Here is a 22,895-nt window from a genome sequence, read left to right on the forward strand (position 1 = left end):
CCGTGGGGTTCCCAGGAGGAGCTGTCCCATAGACAACTGGGGATACTGGTCTATGGCAGCCAGAGAGGCAAAAGCACAGATTCAGATTTGGGGAACCTGAGCCTAGAGGTGTAGCTGAATATCAAGGAAATGAATTCACTGTCCAGGAGGAGGGGAGGGTCTAAGAGAACACTAACAGATGCCATCAGAGAGGGGTTGGTGAGCACCTGCCACCAGCAGGGCAGCCCAAGGGCATCTGAACACCATGGCAGAAGCATCCACCATCCCAACCCTGAGAGCTCTTCCCTCAGAATCTGTAAGAGACTCAAGGGCCACAACAAAGCTTTGGACACTGTGATAACCATATTGGGGATTAGGATTTTGTTGACAACAATTTCTCTTAATGCCGAAATTACGAGTGGTGAACAGGTTCCCCCAGGAATATAATCTCATCCCACAACACTACAGTATTCTGTAGACTCCAAAGTGCCGTTGACCCTTGAACAAGGCAGGGGTTAGGGGCGCCGACCCCCCATGCAGTCAAAATTCTGCATGTCGGGGTGCCTGGGTGGCTCAGTTGGTTAAGCGTCTGACTCTTGGTTTTGGCTCAGGTCATGATCTCACCGTTTGGTGTGTTTGAGCCCTGCACTGGCAGTGCAGAGCCTGCTTGGGATTCTCTCTTTCCCTCTCTCTCTGCCCCTTCCCCATCCTGTCTCTGTCTCTCTCAAAAATACATTAAAAAAAAAAAAAAACTCTGCATGTAACTTTTCACTCCCTAGAAACATAATACTGATAGCCTACTATTGACTGGCAGACTAATACATAAATGGTTGATTAATATGTATTTTGTACGTTACATATATTATACCATAAAGCTTACAAGAAACTAAGAGAAAAGAAAACATTAAGAAAATCATAAGGAAGAGAAAATACAGTCACAGGACTGGACTGTATTTATCAAAAAAACAAATCCACGTATAAGTGGACCCATGCAGTCCAAACCCAAGTTTTTCAAGGGCTCACGTGCATTTGCATGGACATTAACTCTCTTATCTTCACAGCAGCTGTCTGAAGAACATAGAGCCCTTTATGGATGGGGAAACTGAGGCTCAGAGAGGAGAGATGACGTGCCCAAAGTCAAAAGAGAGGGTGAACCTGAATTCAGATTTTCTCTCAGTCACTATACCCGGGATGCCATGGCTGACCACGCACCACGTTGGGCGCCTTAGAAATGGCGGATGATTTAGCCACTTGACTCGCGCAGGAAGCTGAGGTCTGGAGTTCTACTCCATGCCGATCAGTAAGTATTAAATTCCTATCTTGAAAGAGCGTTGGACATGACTTAAAAGGTATTCAGACAGTAAAGTTGTTTGGTTTTTTATTTGGTGGTGGTGGGGTGTGTGTGTGTGTGTGTGTGTGTGTGTGTGTGTGTGTGTGTTTTAGGAACATCCATCTTGCAAGCCATGAAGATAATACTGTAGCTGTGAAATCCGACCCCAAGCTTCCTGCAAGCAAAAACAGACACGTGGAGGTGAGCCCACTGACCGTCCTCTGATGAGAAAGACACAGGTTTTTGTCACATTGATTCAAAATAATTGACTAATGAGGAATTAAATCGAAGCCCCCCCCTCCCCAATCCGGTGTCTGCCGTGGAGGGGAAGTGAAAGCAGAACAGGGGGGACTTGGGCAGGTAGGAACTGAGAATGTGCGGGCAGGGGCTGGGGGGACACAGAGTAACACTCTCCTACAAGGGCAATGTAGACGTCAGCCCGCAGACCACTCGAACCCCAGCCCCAGAGCTTTCCCTTGTCACATGCTGCAGTTTCCCCCCTTCTAAATCCTTCCGATAAAAGTTGTGTTTGTGTTTTTATGCACAGTTGCACACTCGAGACGAATGTGCCAGGGGTAATCAAACAGACCTATCTGTGGGGTGAATAGGGACAGTGACCGGACAGTGACCAGGGTAAGACTGGTGTGCCTTAGTGGGTAGATCATTAGAATCCTGTCCGGAGCAGGGACCAGAGAGTGATGAGTCCACTCAGAGAAACACTAAGTTACATTAAGCACCAGGTTTCTCTTCGGTAACCATGAGCGCCCTGTTAAGGGCTGCAGTTAGTAACACAGATATTTTGGGGTGACAATTGCTGTCTGTCCAGCCCCTAACAGGGTGCCAGCCATGGAGCAGATGCCCGATAAATGTTAACCGAAGAGAAAAATGGGGAGAGGAAGAAGGGAAGGTGGGGCTTAAAAAAGAAAAGATGAAGAGAGAGTAAAGGGACAGGGTAGGATGGAAATCTGTAGGAAAATGGCAAGAAAATAAGACGAAAGGAGAGAGAAAGTAAGGTGTAAAACGTTGGTCCAGAAGTCTAGCAGTCGCCAGATGAGGTCTGTACTGTTGCTCTGGGTTTCCTAGCAACCAAAGCAAGGAAGGAAACATACTATTACAACATTCACAGGATCCATAGGATAACAACAGATCGTTGTTCAGAATGGCTCCCCTGGGGGCGCCTGGGTGGCTCAGTCGGTTGAGCGGCCGACTTCGGCTCAGGTCACGATCTCGCGGTCCGTGAGTTCGAGCCCCGCGTCGGGCTCTGTGCTGACAGCTCAGAGCCTGAAGCCTGTTTCAGATTCTGTGTCTCCCTCTCTCTGGCCCTCCCCCCTTCATGCTCTGTCTCTCTCTGTCTCAAAAATAAATAAACGTTAAAAAAAAAGTTAAAAAAAAAAAAAAGAATGGCTCCCCTGGCCCCTCCTAAAGGGAACACCGTGTCACACGGTGTGCCCTTGGTGACACTCCTACAATAAATATAGAATCAAATCCTGAACAGTTACGTCTCAGCTCACCCTGGGTGCGGGTGATTGGCGTGGCACCAGACCCACTCAATACACTCCAGGAGCCACAAGAATTTCACACAGATCAGCAACCAAGCTTTGGCTTGGTTCAGCGATAAATTCTACAATATCGGGGGGCAGGAGGGAAAGTACCTTCCCGACAGGCACACCATTGCTTCCAGTCCAAGGCCGGGGCAGAGGTCAGCAGTGGTCACTAAACTCTCTTCCGTAGGGAATGAGCCTCACAGCCCTTCTCAACGGGGCACCCCCGGAGGGATCTTGTCACCTGCCAGCCTGACTCTGTCCGCCAGCTCTGATCAGAGGGTATTCAGGCATATCCTTCAGGCAACGCTCTAGGAATGGTAATTCGTATAATAATGTTTCGGTCCAATGAGGCAGTAGGGAGTTTGAAATTGCAGGGGCTGGCAGGAAAGAAGACATATTCTCTGTTGGTAAGGACAGAACATTGTGGTTTGACGGGCAAACAAACGGAGGTCGGCTTGACATTCTTGCATGAAAGGGCTGAGCACTTGGGCGAAGACTCAATCCTAACCCAAGGTTGCTGCAGTATTCACGCTGTTCCTGAGGGACACCAAACAGACCTCACTCTTATGTTAGGGTTTGGGTTAGAGAGAACTGACTGGAGGGGAGATTGGGGGGTTTCCACAACAGTGACTTTTTGACTTTCCCTCTAGATGCCTTTTGTTCTTTAAAGGATTTCTTACTTTTTAAAAAAATTTTTTAATGTTTATGATTTATTTTTGAGATAGAGAGATAGAGAACATGAGCCAGGGAGGGGCAGAGAGAGAGGGAGACACAGAATCCGAAGCAGGCGCCAGGCTCCCAGCTGTCAGCACAGAGCCTGATGCAGGGCTTGAACCCATTAGCCGTGAGATCATGACCTGAGCCGAGGTCAGACGCTTAACAGACTGAGCCACCCAGGCGCCCCTAGGTGCCTCTTGAACCTCTAATTCAAGAGGCAACATAACAGGCAACATAAGAATAGTTAATATAATTAATTGTCATATATATATGAGGAACCACATGTATGTACAGGTGGGGAAGGGGCAGAGAGAGAGAGACAGAGTGACCAAGAGAGAGAGAATCTGAAGCAGGCTCCACACTCATCATGGAGCCCAATGCTGGGCCCGATCCCACAACCCTGGGGTCATGACCTGAGCCAAAATCAACAGCCAGATACTCAACCGACTGAGCCCCCCCAGGCACCCCAAACAGTGCACACTTATATTTCTAAAAAAGGAGAAATAGAGGCACCTGGGTTGCTCGGTTGACTGAGCGTCCGACTTCAGCTCAGGTCATAATCTTATGGTTCGTGGCTTCAAGCCCCACATCAGGCTCTGTGCTTACAGCTCAGAGCCTGGAGCCCGCTTCGGATTCTGTGTCTCCCTCTCTCTTTCTGCCCCTCCCCCACTCACAGACTCTCTCCCTTCTCTCTCTCTCTCTCTCTCTCAGAAATTAATAGACATTAAAAAAATTTTTTTAAGAATAAATAATACAGTGCCTGAAACAGGAAAGGGTACTCCTAGTTGACCAGAAATTTGAAAGAAACATAGAAGATTGTGGTGGCTGGGGTGCCTGGGTGGCTTAGTTGGTTAAGCCTCAGCTTCAGCTCAGGTCATGATCTCACTGTTCATGGGTTCGAGCCCCACGTTGGGCTCTGTGCTGATGGCTCAGAGCCTGGAGCTTGCTTTGGAGCCTCTGTGTCTCCCTCTCACTCTCTTCCTTCCCCACTCATGCTCTCTCTCTGTCTCTCAAAAATAAATAAATGTTAAAAAATGCTGGGGTGCCTGGGTGGCTCAGTCGGTTAAGTGTCCGACTTCGGCTCAGGTCACGATCTCGCGGTCCGGTCCGTGAGTTCGAGCCCCGCGTCGGGCTCTGTGCTGACCGCTCAGAGCCTGGAGTCTGTTTCGGATTCTGTGTCTCCTTCTCTCTCTGACCCTCCCCCATTCATGCTCTGTCTCTCTCTGTCTCAAAAATAAATAAACGTTAAAAAAAAAATGTTAAAAAAAAAAGAGAGAAGAAGATTGTGGTGGCTTTTACGTTGGGGGCCCCTTGAACCACACTTCCCCTTATTCAGGCCCTTTTGTAGACCCCTGCCACACTGACTCTGGACCTGGCATGTGGCTGGCTTGCTTTGGCCAATGGGACCTTAGGTAGCATCATTGAAACAGAACCTTATAAGAGCTTGCACGTTAGAGCTTGTGCTCTTGAGATGCTTTCTTGGAAGCCAGCCACCATGCAGTGAGGAGGCCCAAGCAGCCACATGGACAGGCTGACACGGAAAAGAACCAAGGGCCCTGGAAGACAGCCTGAGCTGAGATCCCAGGCTCTAGCCAACACCAACAGGGAAGAAGGTTGGTTTGGACTTCCCTGACATCCCAACATCAACACCCTGCAAAGCAAAAAAACAAAAAGAAAACAACAAAAAAACAAACAAAAAAAAAACAACTGCATGGTCAACCCACAGAATCATAAAAAAAACAACACATTTTGGGGGGGCGCCTGGGCATCTCAGTCAGTTAAGTGTCCAGCCCTTGATGTCAGCTCAGGTCATGATCTCATGGCTCGTGAGACTGAGCCCCACAACGAGCTCTGCGCTGACAGTGTGGAGCCTGCTTGGGATTCTCTGTCTCTCTCTGCCCCTCCCCTGCACACACACATGCACGCATTCTCTCTCTCTCTCTCTCTCTCTCTCTCTCAAAAGAAATAAATAAACATTAAAAAAATAATAATAACACATTTTTGGTGTTTTAAGCCACTGGAGTTTGAGGTGTTTTGTCATGTAGCAGCAGATACCCAAAAAATGGAAACCTGGGAAGGAGACGGAGGAAATGTAAGCCTCACACACCAGATGCCTCCTGAGGGAGACAAGGTGCAGGCCCGAGTTCACAGCAAGTAAATGCGAACCGGAGGAGACATCGGATGGGCATTCAGGGACAGCACCGAGAACCATGCAGAGAGTCGGACACGAACACGGAAGGGCCAGGAGCAAGGGTGTCCCTGTGCAGCATTAACCAGGAAGCCTGCTCTCCCAGGTAGGTGGGCGATCCGCACGGAGAATGTCTGAGGCAGGTTGACAATGAAGCCGAACCCACTGGGACCACTGTGAGGGTCCGTAACTTGACTACTTGCTTCCTGTCCTGATACCTGAAAAGGTTTCTCTGTTCCGGATCGGCCTCAGACGGCTCTGTCAGCCAAGGGAGAGGCCGGACGGGGACCCACCAACACGCAAAGACGCTCATGAAAGCTTCCCACGTAAGGAACATAGCTCTCGTTCACATCTCTAAGCAGGAAAGCAAAGTTGTAGGTATGTTAGGAAAACCAATAGCCTGAAAGAGACGGCTCAAGTTGAACCAAGAGAAAAGATGATCTTGGAGGAAACAGAGACAGTTTAGGAAGGAACAGAGAACTTTATAAAAAGTGCAGTTAATGTCCTTAGAGATGGGGCAGCTGAGAAAAGGGAGGAAGGGGCTATCAGAAAAATACAAAGGACCTGAAAATATTCTTGGAAATTACAAATGGGATTGCAATAGGAAAAATTCAATTAATGGGCTGAGTAATAATTTGGACACAGGTAAAAACCGGTCAGTGAATATAGAATCATGGAATCTTAAAGAATGTAGAGCAAGGAAAAAAAAAAAAAGAGGCAGAAAATATAAGATCGTGGAGAAGGACCCAAGAGGTCCAGTGTCTGTCCAATTAGGAAAGACTAGAGAAAGTAGAGAGAGAAAATAACCAGAGAAGTAACAACAATATTTTCTTAAGTTCAAGAAATACATGACTATTCCAGACCGAGAAGGCCCACTGAGCAAAATTAAAGAAAAAAGACTAACCTCCCCCCACCAAACTCTCCCAACCTCCCTTACCTTGATTTGCTCGCTTCCTTTTCCCAGAACACTTTCCATCTGCTACCCTACTATACAGCTTTCTTAGTCATTACACATATTATTTTTAAGTTTATTTATTTATTTTGAGAGAGAGAGAGAGACTGAATGCATAGGGAAGGGGTGGGGCGGGGTGGGGGAGAGAATCCCAAGCAGGCTCCATGCTGTCAGAGCAGAGCCCAACATGGAGCTCAACCCACGAACCGCAAGATCATGACCCGAAATCAAGAGTCGGACCCTCAACCGACTGAGCCACCCAGGTGACCCCATTACGCTTATTATTTATGACCTGTCTCTCCTTGCTAAATTATAAGCTCCAGGAGGACAGGAGTCTTTGCCTGATTTGTTCATTGGTCAGTGAAGCCAGGCACCTGACATCCTCATTACGCATGAGTAAATATTTGTGTTGAGTTGAATTAATTTTTAAAAAATTGTTAAATATTTATTTCTTTTTGAGAGAGAGACAGAACACAAGCGGGGGAGGGGCAGAGAGAGAGGGAGACACAGAATCCGAAGCAGGCCCCAGGCTCCGAGCTGTCAGCACAGAGCCTGATGCGGGGCTTGAGCTCATGATCTATGACTTGAGCCGAAACCAAGAGTCAGACACTTAACTGATTGAGCCACCCAGGCACCCCCTGTCTTTCTAATCCCCATCCTGAGCACAGTGGCTTTTCAGCCTTAAGCGGGTCGACACACAGCCCTTTCTTGGCTTTTTTTTTTTAAGTTTATTTATTTATTTTCAGAGAGAGAGAGAGAGAGAGAGACAGCACAAGCAGGGTAGGGGCAGAGAAAGAGAGAGAGATTCCCACGCAGGCTCTGCACTGTCAGCACAGAGCCCAATGCGGGGCTCAAACTCACAAACGGTGAGATCATGACCTGAGCTGAAATCAAGAGTCGGACACTCAACCGACTGAGTCACCCAGGCGCCCCTGGGCTTTTATCGTGAACTGGACGGCAAAATCCTCCCCGAGGGCCCGCTCCCAGGCTTCTCCCATCTCATTGGCCAAACTGGTTGCACGCTCACTTCAGAAGCAGGCTACCAGGGCAAATGGCAAGACTCGAACCGGTTGTAGTTTTCCTCTGAGGCCTGGGGACCAGTCCTCCTTCCTTCCAAGGAGCTATTTTATTTGGGCAGCCCCTACAGGTGTTGCTGCCCAAATAAAATCAGCTCTTACAGACTAGAAAGAGGAGATAAGAGGTAGGTAGTGGCCTTAAGTCAAGTTTCCTGCCTTCAAGACCCTGGAGGAGGGGGACAAAAAGACAAAAAGAAATGACCCAGGTCAGCTCCCTCCTAAATCCCTCTTGCTGGCATTTACCATGAGAAAGAAAACACAAAGGCCTTATCTCTGCGAGGCACTTGCCAGGATCTAACCGGTCTGTTTAAGTTCCTTGTGGAAGACACTCCTGGAATGCAGGATTCCGTGGGGCCTACCCGCCCCCCACCCCCCACTCTGGGAAAACATGAGCATCAGCTGTGTAATTACCTGAGTATAAAATGAATCTGTTTCCTGCCTCCTTTTTGGAAGCGGTGTCCCACGTGCAGCACTCAGGGACCTCTTATGTTCGTTCTGGGCCAGGGTGCACCCGTACGTGACGAGGAAGGATCTGGAGCTACGCTGGACGTCCCAGACTTCAGGTCTCCCATCTCAAAGCCTCGAATATCTCTTGAGTTACGAGAAAAGGCCAATACGGGATAACATCTCTGATTTCTTGTGAGCCTGATGGAAGGATCTCGCATTTGGGGTTATCTGAGGTGGGTAAACTGCTATGTTATTATCCTTATTTGACAGATGAAGAAGAGACAGCTTAGCGCGGCTGAAATGCTGCCCACACTCGCCCAGTGAGGCATGAGCAGACCAGGACAGGGACCCCGGCTCGGGGACTTCCTGCCAGAGCAGGCTGCTGACTGGTTGGTAGAGCCATTCCCTGAGACAGGTGTGAACCCTCGGCTTCCCTCGTTCCCGAACACGGTTTTACGACATACAGAACACAATTCTGTTGCTTTCTGATATCAGTTGATCTATTGAGGCCAAAGGCTAAAGTCCAACAGCCAGACATTCTTTCCACTTTGACAAATGCCAGGGTTGCAGCTGATTTCTTTTTTCTTTTCTTTTTTTAGCCAGGTAGCGGCAATTTATTTATTTTTTTTTAATTTTATTTTTTTAGATTTACGTCCAAATTAGATAGCCTGTAGGGCAACAGTGATTTCAGGAGTAAATTCCTTAGTGCCCCTTCCCCATTTAGCCCATCCCCCCCTCCCACAACCCCTCCAGTAACCCTCAGTTTGTTCTCTAGATTTATGAGTCTCTTCTGTTTTGTCCCCCTCCCTGTTTTTATATTATTTCTGTTTTCCTTCCCTTATGTTCATCTGTTTTGTCTCGTAAAGTCCTCATATGAGTGAAGTCATATGATTTTTGTCTTTCTCTGACTAATTTCACTTAGCATCATACCCTCCAGTTCCATCCATGTAGTTGCAAATGGCAAGATTTCATTCTTTTTGATTGCCTCGTAATACTCCATTATATACACACACACACACACACACACACACACACACACACACACACACTATATCTTCTTTATCCATCCATCCATCCATCCATCCATCCATCGATGGACATTTGGGCTCTTTCCACACTTTGGCTATTGTTGATAGTAGCAGCAATTTATCTTATAAGGTCTTGAAGGAGGTTCCAGGGAAGATGTCCTTAGCTCAGTTAAATGTGCTTGGGGGAGTCCGGGAGGCAATTTCTAGTAGACGTTTGAATATCCAAAACAAATGTTACCCTAAGAAGAACGATCAGGGATGAAGACAGAGACGGGGGGATCACCAGCACGGTGGTTCCCAGAAATCATGGGACCGGATGAGGCCATGAAGACAGTGTGTTCAGAGGGGAGAAAAGAAGGGAGCACCAAGGATGAAGCCCTGAGTAGAACCAACGCTTACGGCTGAGGACAGACAAGGAGCTCATCATGCAAGAAACTGGAAAGGAAAGGTATGAAAAAAAAAACATGCAAAGGGGGTGGTCACCTGTCACGTCCACAAGGTCAGGTGAGACGACAGGAAGGACTCACTGGGCTTGGCGGTGAGGAGATGACCAGTCAATAGCCTCGAGGTGCTCAGTGAAGCACTGGCCAAAGCCACACTGTTGCTTAGGGAGTGGCCGGAGATAAAGAAGTGAAGATTCTGTGATAGAAAGGAGGAAGAAGGGGGGATACTTCCAGGCTGACACAGGGCTGAGGACATTTTTTTTTCTGTTAGGGGGCATACTTATGTATTTGTGGTTACCAGGAAGAAATGGAGCCCGTAGAAATGGAGACATTCAAGTCAGCAGAAAGGAAAGAGAGAAAGAGTACAGCCAGGTAGTAAGGGAATGAACTGGAGAGCAAAGGCGGAGAAATCAGCCCTGTAAAGGAGGGCAGCTTCCGAGGCCGATGGGGGGATAACAGGCAGCCTACTTGTAACGGGCTTCATCTAGTCGCTGGGACTTGAGTAGCGATGGGCAAAGTTAAAGGAAATGTGTTCACATAATCAGCCTGCTCTATATTTACCTCCCTGGAACCAGAGGGGCAGTGTGTTCTAGCGATGTGGACTCTGAAACCCAGCCTGCTGTTTTGAATTTCATTTCTGGCCCTCACATGCTTTTTTGTGGAAGGTCACATTTAGATCGCCGTGGCAGTCTCAGCAACTGCTCGGTCTCCGTGGCTTCTTTCAAAGCCTCAGAACAAGTGGGGCAGATAATTCCAGCTCCTGAATGTCCTTGGAGCCCTAATACTATTTTTATGAACATGACAACAGCTTTGATAATGGGGCATAAACTGGACTAATTTTGGCTACGTATCTTGTTCTTGATTGCATCAAAATAGTATATGAGACAGCCGACGAGGAGGGTACAACAGGACGGTCAAAACAGATTAAAAAGGGAAAGAAGTCACAACTGTGACAAAAATTTGAAAGCTGTTTAGCCTCCACAGTAATTACAGGAATGTAAATACCATTTGAAAAAAGAGCTACCTACCATCTATTAAATAAGCAAAACCAAAAGTCCAATTGTCAAATCCGTGGGGGGTAGACTTGAGGTAAATAGTAATACAGAAATTGCCAGTGAACATTTCAATTGGTTCATTTCTTTGAATAATTGCTAACATTTACTGAGTGCTGACTCCACATCAGGCACTGCTTTAATGTGTATTCCTCCATCTAACCTTCGCCTAACTCTCCGAGGTAGATTATGTCCCTATTGTCATCTCCATTTTCCAAATAAGGAAACTGGGGCACAGAATGGTTAAACAAATTGTCCAAGGTCATGAAGCAAGGAAGTGACCGAGCCGTGGTTCAAACCAAGCAGATGGATTTCAACTCCCTTGTTCTTAACCAGCAGGACCCCACTACATTCTTAAAGATTATTGAGCCTTTCATGGTAAAAACACTCAACAAACACAAAGCTAATATACTCAATAATAACAGACTAAGTACACTACCCGTAAGATCAGGAACAAGACAAGGATGCCTACTTTCACCGCTGCTAGTCAACAACACTGGACAGGAAGTACTAGCCAGAGCAATAATGCAACAAAAAGAAATCAAGGCATCCAAATTGGAAAGGAGGAAGTAAAAGTATCTTTGCTGATAACATCATATGTAGAATATTCCAAAGAAGACACACACACACACACACACAACTGTTAGAGCGAGTTAATGAATTCAGCAAAGTCGGCAGACACAAGATCAAGACTCAGAAATCAGTTGTATTTCTATATACTAGTGATGAACATTAGGAAAATAAAATAAAAAAAAATTCCAGTTATAATAGCATCAAAAAGAATAAAATACTTAGGAATAAATTTAGCTATGTTGGTATATGACTTGTGCACTGAAAACCACAAAACATTGCTGAAAGAAAATAAAGACCTAAATACATGGCAAGATATTCTGTGTTCATGGATTTCAAGACTTAATATTGTTAAGATGGCAATAATCCACAGATTCGATGAAGTCTCTAAGAAAATTACAATGATCTTTTTTTGCAGAAATTGACAAGGTGATGGTAAAATTGATAAGGAATTACAAGGGGCCCTGGATAGCCAAAATAATTGAAAAGGAAAAACGAAGCTGGAGGACTCACATTTCCCAATTTCAAAGCTTACTACAAAGCTACAGGAACCAAGGCACTATGGTACTGGGATAAGCACAGGTATATAGACTAGACCACTGGAATAGTATTGAGAGTCCAGAAATAAGTTCAAAAATCTTTGGTCAATTGATTTTCAACAAAAGTGCCAAGACCAGTCAATGGAGAAAAGAATTGTTTCTTTAATAAAGGATGCTGGGACAACTGGATATCCACATGCAAAAGAATGAAGTTAGACCTCCGCTTCATACAATGTACAAAAAGTAACTCTGGGGCACCTGGGTGGGCTCAGTCAGTTAAGTGTCCGACTTCAGCTCTGGTCATGATCTCAAAGTTTATGGGTTCAAGCCCTGCATTGGGCTCTGTGCTGACAGCTCAGAGCCTGGAGCCTGCTTCGGATTCTGTGTCTCCCTCTCTCCCTGTGTCTCCTCCACTTGTGCTGTGTCTCTCTCTCAAAAATAAATAAGCATCAATAACAACAAAGAAGTCACTCCAAATGGATCATAGACCTAAATGTGAAAGCTAAAACCACGAAACTCTTAGAAGAAAACATAGGGGTAAATCTTCATAAATTTGGATTTGGCATGATACAGAAATGGCACCAAAAACACAAATGACAAAGGAAAAACCAAACAAATGGAGTTAGTCAAAATGAAAAACTTTTGTGCATCTAAAAACACTACCAAGAAAGTAAGAAGACAACCTACAAGATTGGAGAAAATATTTGTAAATCGTATATCTGATAAAGGTTTAATATCTAAAATCTAGAAAACTGTCACAACCCTACAAAAGACAATCCAATTCTACAACAAAACAAGGCAACCCAATTTAAAAATGAGTGAAGGATTTGAACAAACCTTTCTGCAAAGAAGGTGTACAAATGGCCAGTAAGCGCATGAAACGATGCTCATCACTAATCATTAGGGAAATGCAAATCAAAACCACAAGTGAGCTGCCACTTCACACCCACCAGGATGGCTACAATAAAAAAAAAATTTTTAAAAAGGAAAAAAACAAGTGTGGAGGATATGGAGAAATTGGGCCCTCCTACGTCACTGGTGGGAATGTAAGGTAAGGCAGCTGCTCTGGAAAACAGTTTGTCGGTTCCTCAAGAAATGTAATGTAGAATTATCGTATGATCCAATGATTCACTTCTAGGTATCATACTCCAAAGAACTGAAAGCACATTTCCTCACAAACGCTTGTACATGAATGTTCACGGCCTCACTATTCACAGTAGCTAACGGGTGGGAACAGCCCAAATATGCGTGGTCCGATGAATGGGTAAACCAGTATGGCGTACCCTACAATGGAATATACACAGAAATGAAATAGTGATACATGCTATCGTGTGGATGAACCTCAAAAACATTGGGCTCAGTGAGAGAAGAGTCACGGGTTGGGTGATTCCCTTGACGGAACATCCAACATAGGCAGATCCATGGAGACAGAAGGACAACGGTGGGTTCATTGGGGCTCAGGGGAGGGAGGAATGGGGAGTGACTGCTTAGTGGCGGTGGAGTTTCCATTTGCGGTGATGAAAATGTCGAAACTACAGAGAGAGGTCGTCACACAACACAGTGATTGTGCTAAACGCCACAGGATTGTGCACTTCATTGCTTTGTTTTTTAACCAGGCTCCGTGCCCAACATGGCGCTTGACCTCAAGACCCTGAGATTAAGAGTTGCGTGCTTCGCCAACTGAGCCAGCCAGGCGCCCCCAAATTATGCATTTTAGAATGGTTAATTTTATGCTATGTGAATGTAACCTCAATTTTTGAAATGTATTCACCTTAAAAAGTACCAAGGATAAAGAGCGCCTGGGTAGCTCAATCGGTTAAGCATCCAACTTGTGGTTTTGTCTCAGGCCATGATCTCACGGTTCATGGGTTTAAGCCCTGCTTTGGGCTCTGTGCTGGCCGTGTGGAGCCTGCTTGGGATTCTCTCTCTCCCTCTCTTTCTGCCCCTGCTCCACTTGTGTATGCTTCCTGTCTCACTCAAAATAAATAAACTTTTTTAAAAAAGTTCTAAGGATGTGCACGGGCTTTTGTTTAAGTGGGTAATATCTACCCATTTTGTTGTGTTAGGAATCAAAACAGGGAAATGTAAAATGTCTTTGGTCATTCTTTTTTTTTTTTTTTAATTTTTTTTTTTTTAACGTTTATTTATTTTTGAGACAGAGAGAGAGACAGAGCATGAACGGGGGAGGAGCAGAGAGAGAGGGAGACACAGAATCGGAAGCAGGCTCCAGGCTCTGAGCCATCAGCCCAGAGCCCGACACGGGGCTCGAACTCACGGACCGCGAGATCGCGAGATTGTGACCTGAGCTGAAGTCGGACGCTCAACCAACTGAGCCACCCAGGTGCCCCGGTCATTCATTTTAAAATAACAACAAAAACAAACACATAGAAATAAATATGTAAAATCTCCAAATAAGAGCAAAATACTTTTTATGAAAAAATAACTGTTTTTTTCCACTGCAGAGATTAGTGAAAAGAGTAGTATTGCTTTACGTTTTTAAAAACCTCTTGAATGACTGGCTTCATGAAAGACATCTGGATTCTTTCTTCTCCATTCAACCTGTTCAAATATACCCCACTGTCAGGCCGCTTTAGGAGAACCTCAACATGTGCTCCTGAGACAATGAGTGTGAAGGTGTTATGTCTTTGTGTTACCATGACAATAGTTGTGGTCTCACAGAACCCCTGGAAGGGTGTCCAAGAACCCCAGGGGCCCTGATCATATTTTAAAACCTGCTGCTGTTTACTGTATAGGAAGGGACAACTTCATGGGCATAGGACCAGTGCCATCACACGGGACCGTGTGCTTGCAAGAGCCCTGAGTTTGGGGTTTTATGCTCCGCAGTTGCCGTCTTTAAATCCCAAAGAATTTTATCTTCGAATTTGTGTTCTGTAGATGAAGTTCGATGGGACAATGGGGCATGCACCGAGGCTCAGAGCACTGTCCCATGAACTGTCCCCGCTTCTGCTGCCTCCCTGTCTCCCTGGGACCAACTCAAGTCACGTGTTCCTCATCCCCTGGTGCCCTGGGCCTTATATGGCCTCCCCTCCCTGCTCCTGCCCGGAAACCACTGTCCCCTTCATCCCTGGTGGGGGCCTTGGCTTAGCACGGGAAGGATCCCAGTCGGGCACATACACCCCGTGGGCACTCAGGGGAAGGCCTGGCAGAAGCTGACCCAGGAGTCCAGTGGACAATTCACAGGGTGAATCCCTCACCCATCCCCAGATCTAGACACCTGCCAAGTCCTGGCACGAAGATTGCAGAGCCCTCGGGTGCCCATCCCCGTGGCTGAGGGAGCAGGTCTACAGGAGGCCAACATCCCTGGCATCACTCAGGTGGCTGGCTGGAGGGAGGAAGTCAGCAGCTGGCATGGTCCTCATGTGGTGCCAGGGGACAGCCCGGTGGGCACCTGTGAGGTGGGCACTCAGCCTGCCAGTATCCCTGTGCCTAGGGGAACCTGACATCAAATAGCAAATAAAACACCACCAGCACAAGTAGAGGGGGGATAAGAGGCAGAGACGGTGGAAAAATTTTTTTAAAGTTTTCAAGTTGAGTACCTTCAAGGTGCTTCTTTCCTGCTTTTTGGACCAGGGCCTGAATTTTCATTTTGCAGGGGCCACAAATCGTACAGCTGGTCCTGCAAAGAAGACTAGCCTCTGAAGAGATAATTAAGGCACCTGAGAACTCCTGCCCTTTGTCCTAATAAACCTACAGAAATAAATTATCCCAAGCAAATGAATTTAAAGGGGGGAAAAAACTACAAATGAAGGTACCTAGATGTATTTCTCAGCATAATAAAAAATACTCAATGATTGATAAGGGAAAACTAACTGAGAAAAAATTAGTTTTTCCTTTACCTTCCAAGATCTGTTCCTCTCCTGGTGTTCTTTCTCTCATCTCTGTCCACGGAAGGGAACTAGAAATAGCAACCAGCCCTGAAGAAGTGAGCTGTTTCCTTTGAGGCCAGATTCTGGTTTCTAAATATATTTCTCAGTAAAGGGAACTGAGGTTCCTTAGAGAAATGGCTGATTCCAGGTCTGGGGCAGCGGATGTATATCGTGACATCCTACAAAACAAGGACACTCTCAAAGACTACTGTCATCGTGTCCTACGGTCCAGGAGCCCAGGGCTTTGAACGATGCCTGCCTGTGTAAATGCCAAGACGCCAAAAGTGGAAACGAGCCCACGTGGGCGCCTGGAAAGATGACCGTGGAACAGTGTCTGCTGTTTGCACATCTTCTGCACTTAAACTTGATGGCGAGGACTGCCGATCATCTCTTAGCTCAAAACCTGGCAGGGGCTTATTATTTGGGAGGGTTACATAGAGGGTCGGATCACGAGTCACTTGGAAAAGTGAGAGAAACTATTAAATCGCTTTACTAATCAATAAAAGGATGATTGTGGGGGAGTTGCCATGCCAGGAGATTTCTTCCCACCTTCTATTCAAATACCTAGAAAAATTCCGAACGCGAGCTATTTTCAGCAGCCATGAAGGTTTAACACGTTGAGAAGAAAAATCAAAGAAAACTAAAAGAGAAAGAGAAAGCTGCAAATTTAGTGACGTTACTGTCAGAAGTGCTGAAGAAATATAGCTCCTCTATTTATTTTTAAGTGATCTTGTCCTACCAGGTCCCACTGGTCAGGTGATGTGGAAACAAATACATTCCAGTCTGTTCCAGTACAATTAGTCCAAGCCAGGAATGTGACCGATCCGTCTCCATCAGGCTGCCTCAGAGACAAAATGACTCGGCCACTCCCCTTTGCAGCTTATCTCTACCGTAGCATTTGGGTGCAGGGAAGGGGCCACATCTGACCTCGAGCTGTTGCTGCCTCGTGCTGGCCCTTCGGTATGTGTGGGCTGGTGACCACTGCAGGGCAGCTGGCCTGGGCCCTGGCTTCCGGTGTCCACAGCTGACCCCTGAGGTCACTGTAACCCGTAGTCCAGTTCTGTTGTTTCTTGGTTGGAGCCTGGGCATTGCTGTCCAGCTGGCCCCACCTCACCTTGGCTTTTACTGACCTATGGGCTCCACTGAATCGCTACCACACTGTCCATCTGGCCCCTAACCAGGAGGTCCAGGTGGTGGGGTCACCTTTCCCCCACCCAGTAGATCCATGGCGGGGCTGCTGGCTCTTGACCCTGCATTCCTGGGAACTGAAAGAAGTTCAGGAGGAAACTATACATCTTCTCCCTAGCCACCCTAATTTTCTTTTTTTTTTTTTTTTAATGTTTATTGTTGAGAGAGAGAGAGAGAGAGCTCAGGCAAGGGAAGGACAGAGAGAGAGGGAGACACAGAATCGGAAACAGGCTCCAGGCTCTGAGCGGTCAGCACAGAGCCAGACGCGGGGCTCGAACCCACGAACCTTGAGATCATGACCTGAGCTGAAGTCGGATGCTCAAACGACTGAGCCCCCCAGGTGCCCCAGCCACCCTAATTTTAAACATTCACCTTGATAAAGAGGCCAAACATTCACCCTTCCCTGCTCTGGGAAGATAAGTCTCCTGTGTGAGAAAGAGAAAGCTACGAGGGAACGTTATGTAAGAGGGAAATAAAACACAACCATTTCTTGAGTTCAGAGCATTGTCACCAGTACTCAGGCAAGCAAAAACCAATCTAAGGAAAATGACAGTAAAAGCAAGCGCCTAAGGAAAACGTCTTGACTAAAGAAATCCCAAAGAAATACAAGAATTTGGAGAAAAAGTCTCCAACGTGTTTTGGAAAACTCTTCTGAGGTCTAGTCTTCACTGAAACCTGCACAAATCTTAAGGGTATACCGTTCAGTGAATTTTCAAAAGTGAGTCTACACCCCTTTAGTAACGCCCAGGTCTGGAAATGGAACACCAACAGCACCAGAAGCCCACCTCATGCCATTTCCATCACTTGGCTTCTCACACCAAAGATTTTTTTTTTTTTTTTTTTTTTGGTTCTGCTCTTTACATGTGTAGGATTATACATCACATTCTCTTTGGGGTCTGGCTCCTTTTACTCAGTGTTATGTTTGTGCAATTCATCCATACCATTACATGTATTAATTCATTTGGTGTAGATTTTCATTGTGTGAACGTGCCACGAATTATATCTCTGTTCTACTGACGAGGAACACTTGCATAGCCTATATTTTTATTTACTACAAAAAGCGCTCCTGTGAAATTCTCGGGCATGGCTTTTAGTGAACGCGTGTGTACGTATTTCTGTCGGGGTTATGCCTAGGAGTCGAATGTCTAGGTCATAGATTATAGGTCTTTTCATCTTCGGGAAATAATGCCAGATTGTTTTCCTAAATGGTTGCATCTAGGGGTGCCTGGCTGGCTCAGTCAGTTGAGTGTCGGACTATGGCTCAAGACATGATCTCGTGGCTTGTGAGTTTGAGCTGCGCGTCGGGCTCTGTGCGGACAGCTCAGAGCCTGGAGCCTGCTTCGGATTCTGTGTCTCCCTCTCTCTCTGCCCCTCCTCCGCTCTCACTTTGTCTCTCTCTCTCTCTCTCTCAAAAATAAATAAATATTTAAAAAATCCAAATTGATTGCAATTCCCATCAGGACAGTAGGAGCATTCTGATTGTCAACACTTGTCATCAGTCACTTAATTGGTAGCCATTGTGGTCCTGGTGTCGTGGTATCTTACTGTAATTTTAGCTTACATTTCCGTGATCATGGTGATGTGGAAAAGCTTTTCGTGTGTTTTTGACCTTTTGCATAACCTCGTCAATAAAGTACCCATCCAAACCTCTTGCCCACTTTCTATACAGTTAGCTTCCTTTCTCTTATCCACGTACACGCTTAGGATGCTAGTCCTTTGTCAGATATACGTACTGCAAATATCTTTTCCTAAACCTTGGCTCCCCTTTTCATTCTCTTTCTTGGCATCTTTTGATAAACAGAGGTTATTAATTTCGTTTATTTTTTCATGTTTATTTTTTTAGATTTTTTTTAATGTTTGTTTATTTCTGAGACAGAGAGAGACAGAGCATGAGCGGGGGAGGGGCAGAGAGAGAGACACACACAGAATCCAAAGCAGGCTTCAGGCTCCAAGCTGTCAGCGCAGAGCCCGACGTGGGGCTCGAACCCACTGACTGCGAGATCATGACCTGAGCCGAAGTCGGACACTTAACCGATTGAGCCACCTAGGCGCCCCCCAGAAGTTCTTAATTTTAATATAATCCAATTTACTAATTTTTCTTTGGTGGGTGAAATGCTTTTTATTTCCTTTTTGTGACATGTTTGTCTGTTCCAGTATGCTCTTGTATGTTTTTTGCTCTCAGATTTTTTGGGAGGGGGCCTTTCACATTTAGATCTGGAAAGTATTTTGTGTCCTGTGAGGTCCACATGTGTAAAAGGTAAAAGACGACACGTATCTAAGAACAATAGGCCAGTGTTTAAAAAAAAAAAAGTTATAAAAATTTAGTTCATAATACATATTTTAAGTCATCATTAGAACTATTGTCGCAGCATCTAAATAAAGAGTCCTCAGATGCCTGGACTTTGATTTCTACTTGATTAACAAATCTAGCTTTCCCTGTGCACTCCTCTTTCTTTAGCAAGCCCCTGTACATGAGTCAATTAAAAACCTAACATTAGGTTCTGTTCTACTGGCCCAGGATAATGGCATACTCCAACGGGGTCAGACGAAGGAAGTGAAGTTTTGACGTAAGACGAAGAATTCAGGGAGTCCACGAGAGTTTCGTAGGGTCTGGGGCTCGTAAGAAAAATGGTGGGGAAGCAGTAAAGATGGACCATGTGTCTTGGGTCCGGCCAATATGACATGTGTCTGAGTTAAGAAACCAAGGCTCTTTGAGGTTACAACCTCGCTTTTCCCTGGTCATCACCCAGGAAGCTGGATCAAAGGAGTGTTACTGCCTGAGGGGACCTACGAGGTAGGATAGATCCAAAAGGTAAAGGGCAGGCACTCTCTCCTGTTCTCACCCATGAGTCAAGTACCTTGGTGCCAGGCACCTGTCGGGGATGGGTAGACAAGTCTCCTCTCTCCCAGGTGGGTCCCAGACTAAAAATGTGTAGTAGTCGTTCAATTCTCATTGAAATCCAGAAGAAAGACTCGGAGACCAGACTCCTGTCTCTCCTCTTCTTGAAGAAAGGCCGGACATGTAGGGATGGGGGTCAGATGTCCAGAAGAGACAGTCAATCCACGAAAGCTGACAGGACAGTGGGGACGGACGAAAGCTGAACGTCCCTGTTCTGTCCGTGGGGGGAAACGGGACGTGGGAAACCTGGGAGGGGGGAGGTCAGCGTGGTGAGGGGCCAGGGTGTGAAAGGTGGTAGAGAAGCCAGCAGCCCCCGCCTAGGGGTGACCCTCTGCCTGTCTGCCTCTTCATTCCTGGGGGCATGCCAGGAAAGTCTTCTTGGGGAAGCCGAGTCCCCTCAGGAACCATGGATCCTGAAAAGGGAGGGCAGCCTCGAGTAGGTGTTTGGGGCTCAGGCCAACCACACGTTTCTGACATGTGTTGATGCTCGACTAGAAAAAGGTAAAGCGTGGGGAGAAGATTACTGTCATCTTAGAACTGATTCTCCACTGTGTGTTCATGCTACAGTGAGGTTTGGAGACGGCTGGGACTGGTTTAACATTTATGAGAAGGGCTGGGGCGCCTGTGGCTCAGTCGGTGAAGCCTTCGATTCTTGATTTTGGCTCCGGTCATGATCTCACGGTTGTGAGACTGAGCCCCATGTCGGGGTCCGTGTTGGGTGGGGAGCCTGCTTGGGATTCTCTCTCTCTCTCTCTCTCTCTCTCTCTCTCTCTTTCTCTCCCTCCTTGCCCCTCCCCTGCTCACACACACTCTCTCTAAAACAAAATAAAAAGATTTATGAGAAGGGCAATCTTGGGTCCTTCTGATTTTTACCCTCCCCTCCTTCCCTGGAGCTCAAGCCCGGGTCACGGGCACAGGTGCAGCCTTATGAGCTGAGGGTATTATTTCACATGCTTATCAGGCCCTGCTGGACACGTGAGTCTTTTTCTGCCTTTAGCTTCTTGACCTTAGCTTCTATTTATACCTACAATGCTCATCAGAGGGTAATCCAATAGCGGCTACATTTTCATGCTCTCCTGGAATATAAAAATCCTAAGGACATATAATTGCCTTTTATATTTTTTAAATGTCTTCTCTTCCTTTGGCATTCAATTAACTTCCAAAATAGATCTCTTCCTCCTTCTTTCCCTCGCCTGCCTTTCTAGAGCTTTACTAAACGCTTTTTGCCAATAGGTCTTCTTCTCATAAGTCCTCGCATTTGTTCTAATTATAGACTAGCACACATGGTGACATATATTACTTTGCTAGGCTGAATTCCAGAAAACAGTGACAAGCAAAGGAAAAAGAGCTCCATAAGCAAGAAGCTGAATTTAGTCTGGGGCATGGCAAATTGCCTTTGCTGCTGCCTTTTTTTTTTTTTTAATCCAAAAAAGAAGTTTTATTTCCAGTTGAGCAGGTCCCAGTGGGGTTCCCCCTCCCACTAAATTATTAGAGTCTTTGGGGCAAGTAATATGTTCTAGTCATCCATGTAACCTCAGGTCTAGTGATGCAGTGCGTGTTTTGAACTGAATTAAGTTGCACTTAGTCAAATGAGAAGCGATACCTAACAGTTGAGAGAAGGTCAAAGAAAGAAATTGTATCTTATGGCCGTGGGCACGCTACTGTCCTTGCGACAGCTTACCGGTTAGTTAACTAAAAAATCATATGCAGTCAATCTCAAATATTTTTACTTAAAAAAAAAAACAAAAAACAAAAAACCTTCCTTACTGTCAAAAAAAAAAAAAAAATAAGGAGAAATCGCTCAGAATCTCATCACACTGTGATATACTGCATTTATAGCAGTGGTTATAAACTTATGGTCTTTTATGTATATAATATAGGCATTTAAACAAGATGGTGTTCCCGTGAGCCCATAGCACAAAATGGGATGCTCCAGGCCTTGTTCCTGTTTTTCCACTCAGCATAATGGGTCAAGAACATCTTCTCACATCAGTAAACACTCTTCAACAGGCATTTATTGCCCCATTATATGGTTGATTGTTCAATAATTTGCCTAACCAATCATCTGTCTAGGTTGCTTTCATTTTTAAAAAGTATAATGTTTTGATATCCTTGTTGTTGTTGTTTTTTAATTTTGTACCCAGCTCTTATTTCCTCCGGATACATTACCATAGGTAGAATTGCTGGCACAAAAGACACATAGATTTTAAACTGTGGAAACTCATTTCTAAATTATTCTTTAGAAAGGCTGTACTTCAAAAAAAAAAGAAAGAAAGAAAAGAAAGATTCTATTTCTATGCATTCCCTGTTCATGTCCTTTGTCCGTTAAAAAAGGAGATGGGTGGTTATTTGTCTTCTTGATCCATAAGGGCTCTTTATATGTAAAGGATACTTCCCTTTTCATAAAATCATAAATTATACATTCTTCCTACTTTGTCTTTTTAGTTTTTTTTAACTTAAAAAAATGCTTTATTTATTTTTGAGAGAGATAGTGGGGGAGAGGCACAGAGAGGGGGGACAGAGGCTCTGAAGCGGGCTCCACACTGACAGCAGAGAACCAGATGCAGGGTCTGAACCCACAAACTGCGAGATCATGACCTGAGCTGAAGTAGGACGCTCAACCGACTGAGCCACCCAGGTGCCCCACGTCTTTTTACTTTTAGGAGTACTATGCTTTAGGGGCGCCTGGGTAACTCAGTTGGCTAAGTGTCCACCTATGCTGACAGCTCAGAGCCTGGAGCCTGCTTCTGGAGCCTTCTGTATTTATCTGTTTATTTCTATATCAGTAGTATGCAATAGATAATATATAGTGAGCACTTACTTCCTTGTCAGGCTGTTCCAAATGCTTTCCATATATTAATTCAGTTAAAGGTCACATCAAGTCTATGCGGAGGCAGATTTAATCCTGAAACTAATGAAGCTTGAGCTTCGGGACCCCTTCCATAGCACAAACCTCCTCCAAGATCCTGGGAGGGGCTCTAGCAAGCTATTCACACCCTGTTATATTTTTGTAAAGTTTGGAGAATAAGATATTGCAATCACAATTGGTTAAGACT

At 45.6% G+C, this 22,895-nt stretch overlaps 1 long non-coding RNA gene across 1 annotated transcript; it reads right to left on the reverse strand.

Annotated features, from left to right (window-relative positions):
- Nucleotides 1-1,005: 1,005 nt before the first annotated feature.
- LOC122221545 lies at nt 1,006-22,849 on the reverse strand. Its single transcript, XR_006203281.1, has 3 exons — nt 22,661-22,849; nt 2,962-3,230; nt 1,006-1,484 (listed from the first exon to the last, which is right to left on the reverse strand). It is a non-coding gene; the product is annotated as an uncharacterized LOC122221545 (long non-coding RNA).
- Between the last annotated feature and the right edge of the window lie 46 nt (nt 22,850-22,895).

Source organism: Panthera leo, chromosome B3 (genome assembly GCF_018350215.1).
Source record: "Panthera leo isolate Ple1 chromosome B3, P.leo_Ple1_pat1.1, whole genome shotgun sequence".
Classification (NCBI taxonomy): Eukaryota; Metazoa; Chordata; class Mammalia; order Carnivora; family Felidae; genus Panthera; species Panthera leo.